The sequence below is a fragment of the Perognathus longimembris genome, chromosome 7 (genome assembly GCF_023159225.1).
Source record: "Perognathus longimembris pacificus isolate PPM17 chromosome 7, ASM2315922v1, whole genome shotgun sequence".
NCBI lineage: Eukaryota > Metazoa > Chordata > Mammalia > Rodentia > Heteromyidae > Perognathus > Perognathus longimembris.
The window spans coordinates 17,046,969-17,056,559 of NC_063167.1; positions in this window are offsets into that span (position 1 = coordinate 17,046,969).

Consider the following 9,591-nt stretch of genomic DNA (forward strand, 5'->3'; position numbering starts at 1 on the left):
TCTCCGGGCTGGGTGGGAAAAGGAAATGAGGACAGAAAGCAGACGCTGGCTCGGGGTGGTGGAAGCTGGATTCCCTCTCTCCCTCCGCCCTCCTCTCCGCCCTCCTCCTGCCTTCTGCTCTCCGCTGCGAGCGGGGCTGAGCGCAGCCTGGCGGGTGGCTCGCTCTGCCCGCTCGCTCCGCCCGCCCGCCCGCCTGTCTGTCTGTCTGGTCTGCCTCGCTCGCTCGCTCCCTCCCTCCGTCTCTCGCCCGCGCCCTGCCCGCCTGCCTGCCCGCCCGCCCGCCTGCCTCTCTCCGTCGCCGCCGCCGCCGCCGCTGCCTCTGCGAGCTCGCCTTACCTTCGCCGCTCACCATCCGGAACCCCGGGGAGGGGGGGCGCGCGCGCGGCACGCCGGGACTTGTAGTCTCCGCCCCGGCCGGGCGGCGCTCGGGGCGGGCGGGGCGGCGCCGGCGGCCCCGACGGCGCGGCCCGGAGCGCGCTCGGACCCCCGGGGCCCCGGTCTCTCCGGCCGGGGCGGGGCGCGGCCCGGCTTACCGCGGGAGGCGGATGCACGGTGAGGGCCGAGAGACGTCCCCGACGCCGCACAGCCCCTCCGAGGGCGCGGGCTCCGGCCGGGGCGGACACACGGAGGGGCGGGGTCTGAGGACGGGCTGGCCGCGGGGGCCGCGACTCGGGGAGAGGACCGGCCCGCCCAATCAGGGGACACCGTCGAAGCCCCGGCCAGCGCCTCCCCAGCGCGGATGGCCCCCTCCCCTCAAATCCAACCCCGGGCTCAGCCCCCCTCCCCCCTCCCCGCCCCCGCCGACTCCTGGATTCGACCGAACGGGATCAGACCCAACAGCCGGAACGGGGCCGGGCGCCGCGCTCCCACCCGCGTCCACCCCCTCGGATCCCATCTGCTCTGCGCCCCCCCCCCCCCAGCTCCCGACCCATCCACGGGCGCCGCTGCACACCCCGGGACGGTGGCTGGAGAGCTCGGGAAGGAAAAGCTGCCCCGAGTCACGGAGGCCTGGGCCCCCCCAAGAGGAAGTGGCAGAACCCAGTCTGATCTAAGCCAGGGTCTGACGAATTCCAAAGCTCAAGCACTTAACCTCTGTCCAGGGCGAGGGCAGGGACACTTGTGATTTCCCCTCTCCCCCTCCCTGTCTGCATGTCTGTCCTTCCGTCGCCTGGGTCTGTGTGTCCTCCCTTGCTTGCCTCTTCCGTTCCACAGATATGTCAACTGAGGCATGCAGGGCTTGCCGGGGACACCGAGGTGAATAATGCACAGTCGTGTCCTGTCCTCCCTATCTGCCGACACCAGCCCTGACTGGTCCCGGGCTGGTCCCCACTTCACCAGTGTGTCTGACATTCCTTTGTTCCCGTGCCCACAGGCTCAGTCCACCTGGCTCCCTATCTCAAGTTCCTCCCACAAAGCCTCTGTGCTGCGCCTGCCTATGGTCTGACTCTTCCTTTGACCCTGAAGGGCGACGGGCAGCTTGTGTCAAAGGCAAGTGGTGACCCTGCCAACTGCCGCTCCCTCTCACGGACTTCTCTCTGCTTCCGCCACTCCTGGAGGACAGTTGGACACCCCCACCACCCCCACCACCCCCACCCCGGCCAGAGGACAGAAGAGGGGCCCCAGGGTTGAAGTGCAGCAGGAATAGGAGAGGTGAAGGGCTCTGTTGATTTGGCACCATGACCCACTCATGGCCTCCATCTGGGAACAGTTTCTCCCTACACACAAGATAGGTCCTGGGTTCAAATCTTTCTTCACTGAATGGGAAGTTTCCACTGAAGTCAGATATTAACAAAAGCACTGTCGCTGGAGGCCATTTGTAGAGTCAAATCCACATCTGAAATTTGTACAAATAGATGAGTTTCGATATTTTGCCTTAGCCGCCACCCCATAGGACCAGAATCTGGTACTGGAGAGGGCAGAAGCCCATATTCCTTCTTCTTTAAACCCCTACACACCTTAGGCTCCACTGATGGTCATGAAGCCCCTACTGTCTGAATCAAGTTTAGGGAAAGAGTTGGATAAAGTCGTTCAAGACAGTTTCCAGGAGACAGGGACCCCAGGTAGGGGAGAAGTGGGGACAAAGGGAGCTTTGGAAAGGCATGGAAGGAGGAAAGTTAATTAGGTGGGTGGGAGGGGGGAAGTAGGGCCCATGTCCCTGTGTATGAGGGGAATGCAAGTTGGGTCATTTTTTCCCCAAGCTTGCTGCTCCACCCCACACTGCTTCATCTGCCCTTTCTCCAATGCCAGTGGGTACAATTAATGTTCCTGCATAGTCTCCCTGCCATTTGGGGGGCTTGTTTTTCTTATGGATCCTTTCCAAGTTATCATCGGGGTCCCCCAAAGCGCAAGCCGAGTCTTCCTGTGGGCTGCTACTGCCACCTAGTGTCCAATCTCTATGTCAGTTTACACGGTTGAAGCTAAAGATTTGAGGAGCCTCGGGTTCTCCCAGAGCCTGCAACACCTCTCTCTGGGTTCAGTTATCTCCAGCCACTTTTGTTCCAGGGTAAGCAGCAGAGTAGAGCCAGACTCTAGGAAATCTTGTTGACAGTTCAGAGATAAAGCGGAGACCGGGTGGACTGGGAAGCAGACCACCTGATCCTGATGATTCTTTTACGTGTAGTAAAGTCCTTAACTTGTCTGACTCTGTTTTCCCGTGGGTGGAGGTGAAACTGTTGAGAAGAGCCAAAATATATGGATGTGAAAATGCTTTGAAAGCTGGCAAAGGGGATGGAGAGGGAGATTTTCAAGTCCTAATACCAAGGACAATGACCAGCAGGTCACACAGACAACTTTGGGTAGGACCTGAGGCTCCTCTTCCTGAATACAGTTCTGGGAGTGGCCCCACTCTTGGAGCTGCTTCAGGGAAGGTGCAGTTTTCTAGAGCCCACAGGAAGGGAGACTGAGGCCTAGAGAGCTTTCAGGCTTATCCTAAACCATGGAGCTGCAGATCCAGAACAAGACAGGAGCCACTATAGGCCTGTTTGCCCTCTTTTGAATGGAAAAAAAAAAAAAAAGAATAAACCCTCAGAGCAGAGGCCCAAGAGACCAGGGAAGCAGGAAGCCCCCCTCACTGTGGTACCGAGGAGACTAAGGCCCTCAGGCCCCCATTAGCCCTCCTCCTGGGCTGCTGCTCCCCTCCCCAGCAGAAGTCCTCCCACATTCCTCCAGGCAACAGGAAACCCCAGCTGCAGTCCAGACTTCAAACAGCTCCTCCCTCTGGGGCAGGGGGTGTGGGAGGAGAGGCCAGAGGCCACAGGGCAAAGGTCAGCTTTGTTCCTGCCTGAGGTGGTGAGGGACCTGGGGAAGACAGAGAGGGGGGGACCGGGGAGGGCCCTGGACCGCCACGAGGCATGTGTGTGAGTTCCCACGTGGCTCTCTGCCTGTCTCTAGGGGTAGCTGTGTGTCTTTGTGGACTGAAGTTAGAGAGCTGTTCGTGCATGGTTGTCAGCGAGTGCTCAGCTGGACCCCTCAGACTTGTCTTTCAGGGCTGGGTTTAAAGGCAATGAGGATGACTGGTGTGCTTCTTTGTGTTCAAAGGGGTGTTCCTCTCCCGCCACTTCTCTCCTCTTTCCTCCACCTCGGTTCACACACAAGGTTCCTTCTGAGAAGTGAATGTGACCTTGTTACTCTCTGCTCCAAGCCCTGCAGTGGCTCCCACTGCCCAGGGCTTAGAATCCCAGCCAAGTACAAACTGCTCCACCAGATCGCTGCCTCCTCATCCTCATTTTACCCATTAACCACCCTCAAATTTAATACTCTAGTCACAACCACGTGGAACACCCTGTAGTTCTATTTCCTGCCTTCCAAATTCACTTAATGCAATCCTGTCTAGAATGTCTGTCTTTTGATTTTAGAATACTGATTTGTATATTGTTTTTGGTGACAATGGGATTTGAACTCAGGGCCTCACGCTTGTTCAGTTTGCTTGTTTGGCTAGCACTCTACCACTTGAGCCATACCTCTAGCACTGCTTTTTGCTGGTTAATTGGAGATGGGATCTAGCAGACTTTTCTGCCCTGGTTGGCTTCAAATAATGATCTTCCAGATCTCAACCTGCTGAGTAGGTAGAATTGGGATTACAAGAATGAGACATTGGTTCTTAGCTTTTTTCTTTTTTTGAGATAGGGTCTCACTATGCAACCCAATTCTACCTTAAACTTGAAATCCTCCTGTCTTAGCCACCTGAGTTATGGCATATACAATTTCCACCATGGCTAGAACTTGTATGGATTTTTACTATGAAGTAAATTATTTTTCTTCTTTTTTAAATTGTCTCTAGCAAATTTTCTTCTTCTTCTTTTTAAAATTTTCTCTAACAAAGCAACACCTCCTCTGAGGGGCCTTCCCAACTGACCCCTGCCCAGCTGAATTAATATTCCTCCTCTCTCTCTTCTACCACACAACTTGCATTGTCATTTCTGTTGTGTCTATGTCTATCCACTAACCCTCTCATCACCATTAACTTGTGTCTGTGAGCATAGAATTGTGCTCTATCCCTCATTTTGGGAGAAAAAGTTTCTGAAGGGGCTTGGGGGGCGGGGTGGAGGGTGGAGCAATCCCTGAAAGTTTCTTGTACTTTTGGCTGTAGTGGCCAGAGCTTCCACTAGAGGGAGTCTAAACACCATTGCAGGACCATTTGGGACACTTGTAACCCTCCAACCCTCTTCCCAGCCTCATTTACACCCTTGACCCTCCTGTACATGATTATTTGTACTTATCTGAGTGGGGATTGTTCTGCCATACCTCTGGTGCCTTTGCACATGCTATTTAGAGATGACTTTATTATGGTTATTTCATCGGGCTTTCACATTAAAAAAAACAACAACACACACACAAAAAAACAACTCCCTGAGCTTATGGACTGACCTTGATTTCAAGTGTTTTAAATGTTTTCTGTTCTGCTTCTGCCCCATGGACAGATCCAGCCTATAGAAGACACCAGAAACTGTGCTAAATGATTCTTGTAGCCTCCTGAGGTAGCTAGTATTACAGGAGTGTGCCACCCGCAGCCAGCTCATCATGCAGTATTATACTTTCACCACTATGTCAGAGAACTGACATAGTGAGCTGCATACGATGAGTTCGGCTGGGCACCTGTAGCTCACGCCTAGAATCTTAGTTACCCAGGAGGCTGGGATCTGAGGATTGGGGTTCAAAGCCAGCCTGGGCAGAAAAGGCCGTGAGACTCTTATCTCCAATGAACCAGAATACTGGGAGTGGAGCTGTGGCTCAAAGTGGTAGAGACACTAGTCTTGACCAAAAAAAGCTCAGGGACAGGACCCAGGCCCTGAGTTCAAGCCCCACTACTGACAAAAACAGAAAAAAAGAAAAAGACTCTGAATTCAAATCCTGGCTCTATCATCTAGCTGAATGACCTTGGGTGTATGTTAAAGCCCCTTAGAGTCTTCATTTCCTATTTTGTAACATGGTGACAATCTCCCTTCTGCACTGCCTCTCAGTGAGGATCAAATTAGACGATGCATGCGAAACACCCAGCATTACTCAATTAGGTGTCCTCCTCCCCCAGCATGAACTTGGAAATAAAATTGCCCTCTGAGTCTCAAGCCAGTAAAATCCATGCATCGCAGAGGAGAGGAGCCAGGTGGGGGAGTGAATGAGGCGAGAGATGGTTTTGTACACGACTGAAGAGTTTTGTGAACGGTGCTAACCGCAATCAAGGTGACCCGCCTGTAATCTCAGGGAGGCAGGGCGAGGATGTGATTGAAATTGAGAAAGCAGAAGCCTAATCAATTGCATTGTGCTCTATCTGGAGGGAACAGAAGGCTATACTGAAACGGGGGTGCAGGGGAGGTTCTTGCATTCTCTCCCGAGGGGGAGATGGGGAGCCGGTAGGCACTGGGAAGCTCTCTTCTGTGGAGAGCAGTGAGAGAGAGGTCTGGTAAATTCCAGATGGATCGCTGCCCTGCCTGGGCCTCTGCTGAAACCACATGAGCACCCGGGCGGCAGGCAGAGCCCAGGGAGTAGGCCAGAGTGCTCTGCTCCCAGGAAAAGGCTCCACAGACTAAGAGCCCGAACTGGGGAGGCAGAAGACAGTGTCACTCCTTGCTTTGCCACTTAGGCCCCTGGCACCTGGGAAAAGCTAATAAAGCCTGAGGAGGCTGAGGCGGGAGATGCAGAGTTCAAGGTCATTCTGAGTGACCTATGGAGACCTGTTTCAAAAATAAAACAGAAAGAAAAGAAGCTGGCCACTGGTGGCTCATACCTGAAATCCTAACTAGTTAGGAGGCTGAGGTCTATGGACCAGAGCCTGCCTAGGAAGAAAAATCCAGGGGATTCTTATCTCCAACAAACCAGCAAAAACCCAGAAGAGGAGGTGTGGCTCAAGTGGTAGAGTACCAGCCTTGAGCAAAAATGCCCAGACCCTGAATTCAAGCCCCAGTACTGACACACACACACACACACACACACACACACACACACACACACACAAAATAAAAAAGGAAGGGAGGGAGGGAGGGAGGGAGGGAGGGAGGGAGGGAGGGAGGGAAAGAGAAATAAAGAAAGAGAGGAAAGCTGGAGATGTGGCTCAAGTGGTAGAGCACCTTCCTAGCAAACTCAAAGTGCTGCGTTCAAACCCCAGAAATGCCAAAAAAAAAAAAAAAAAAAGGAGAAATTTCTAAAGAGAAAAGGCTGGGTACCAGGAAGTCACATCTATAATCCTATCTCCCCAGAAGACTGAGATGGAGATTATCAGGGTTCGTAGCCAGCCCAGGCAGGAAAGTCATTGAGATTCCCTCTCCAAGATATCCAGCAAAAATCAGGGTTGGAGGCATAGCTCAAGCAGCAGAGCACCAGGTAAGCAAGCATGAAAAAACAATAAAAAGTAGACCTGCCAAGCAACTCACATCACTTCCGTGTTAGACAGAAGACCTTCCCTTTCCTAGGAGCTGGAAGGATGGAAGGGCAGTGTATACCTGACAGGATGCTTAGCAAGTCAACAGTGTAAATGGGAGGGACAAAGACAGCTAGCATGTGCCCAGCTCCTCATAGCTCCTTTGCAGAAGACCATAGTGAGGCTTGAAGAGATTGATAACTTGCACAAGATCAGTGAGTTTGGTTGTGTGCCCTTCAGGAAGCCTTGGCCACTAAGAGTTTGTCTGCAGATCAAATGAAGCTCCACCCCTATAATAACCCTTCCGAGAGCCACTTAGACCCTATTCATCTTTTTTTTCTCCTTTGGTGCAGGTCTTGGAGCTTGAACTCGGTGCTCTACCACTTTGAGCCACAGCTCTATGGCTGGTTTTTTTGGTGGTTGGTTGGAGATAAGAATCTCAAAGACTTTCCTGCCTAGGTTGCTTTGAACCATGACCCTCAGATCTCAGTCTCTTGAGTTGCTAAGATTATAGGCGTGAGCCACTGGTGCCCAGCTGACCCTATTCATCTTATGCTCTCATTCAACAATGGAGCCCTTGGCTAGGCCCAGGGATCTGCACTGCCCACTTTGCTCCGCTTTCTTAAGAACAACTGTATGATCTTTGTACACTATAATACCCCTGAACCTCAGTTTTCCTCATCCATCAGTGGGGCTCAACACTGGGTTGAAAGGTAGGGAATCTAAACACATCTGGCATTTGATAGACAATAAATGAATATTATTTGGGTGCTAGTTTCTCACACTTTTATCCTAGCTACTTAGGAGGCTGAGAGCTGAAAATTACAGTTTGAAGTTAGCCTGAGCCAGAAAGTCCATGAAACTCTTCTTTTTTTTTTTTTTTTACCAGTCCTGGGCCTTGGACTCAGGGCCTGAGCACTGTCCCTGGCTTCTTCCCGCTCAAGGCTAGCACTCTGCCACGTGAGCCACAGCGCCGCTTCTGGCCGTTTTTTCTGTATATGTGGTGCTGGGGAATCGAACCTAGGGCCTCGTGTATCCGAGGCAGGCACTCTTGCCACTAGGCTATATCCCCAGCCCCATGAAACTCTTATCTCCAATTAACCATCAAAAAAAAAAAAAAAGGCCAGAAGGGGCTGGGGATATGGCCTAGTGGCAAGAGTGCCTGCCTCATATACATGAGGCCCTGGGTTCGATTCCCCAGCACCACATATACAGAAAATGGCCAGAAGTGGCGCTGTGGCTCAAGTGGCAGAGTGCTAGCCAGGGACAGTGCTCAGGCCCTGAGTCCAAGCCCAGGACTGACCAAAAAAACAAACAAACAAAACAAAACAAAACAAAAGCCAGAAGTGGAGCTGTGGCTCAAGTGGTAGAATACCAGTCTTGAATGAAAAAGTTAAGAAAGAGTACCCAGGCCCTGAGTTCAAGCCCTAGTACCAGCATTTTTAAAAAAGTAAATAAAAAAAAATGAGTTATCGTTAGCATTATTTTTCCCCAGCCTCACAGACCTGCAGGGCAGGGACAGGTCTACCGGATGTTTGTTTCTATAGTCCTGCTAGCAAAGGCCCATCACAGAAGAGCTGCCTAGCAAATGCTTGTCACTTACAGCAGTAATTCCTAGGCTCATGAGTAAGGTCAACAAACATTTCCTTATTTTCTGCTAACCTAGCTTGCACATGGAGGATATCAGCTGCTAGTTTTTGAAAGAAAGACCCAGGGGACAGGACAATGGACCACAGGCAGGTGTGCTGCAGGTTTTTAGAATCTCCCACCCAAGCCAATAAGAGCTCCCACCCATTGTTACAAACAAAATGGCTCCACAGCTCCCTCTGGGATAGAACTCCCCTAGTGAGATCCAGGAGCTAGAGCAATGCCCCGACCCCTGCCTCTTCCTTCTGCTGCTCTCTTTTGGGGGTTCTGCTGTGGTATTCTCCCCTGCCTCTGTTGAGGGAGACCTAAAGTTATCTCACTGTGCCTTTAATTAATAACCATAAACTCCCGAAAGCAGGCAAAGAATTAGCAATCAAAGCCATCCATCCATTTCCATTTGCCCGCTATCTGGGGACAGCTTTCAACTCATCCTAAACATACGAGGATGATCAGTGGGACTGTAAAGTGTCGTCAAACTCTACCCCTTGGCTACCATGTGCTTGGTAGATGGTAGGACACTCTCTTACCTTCCCTTCTGCTCCCAAGAGACAAATCTGTTTCGTTCCCCTCTTACTGACCACTGTGCCTTCCCCAAAGAAGGCTTAAGGAAGTCAGGCACCTGTGGCTCACACCTGTAATCCTAGCAACCCAGGAGGCTGAGATGTGAGGATCACAGTTGAAGTCAGCCCAGGCTAGAAAATCTGTGAAACTCTTATATCCAATTAACTACCAAAAACCCAGAAGTGGAGCAGTGGCTCAAATGGTAGAGTGCCAGACTTGAACACAAAGGCTGAAGAACAATATCCAGGCCCTGAGTTCAAGCCCTAGTACACACCCACACTCCCCCCACACCCCCCACAGTCAGAAGTGGACACATTTTTCATAGTTTAAGTATTTATGTTGTCATTTTTATTATTTACATAATCCATAAATGTTCACATTCAGAGAGGCGGTGGCTTTCAGTAACATTCAGCTCTCTCTCTCTCTCTCTGTCTCTCGTGTGTGTGTGTGTGTGTGTGTGTGTGTGTGTGTGTCTCATCTGAGCCTGGACCCACTCCTTGACCAGAACAGCCAGCCAGCAAGACATGAGT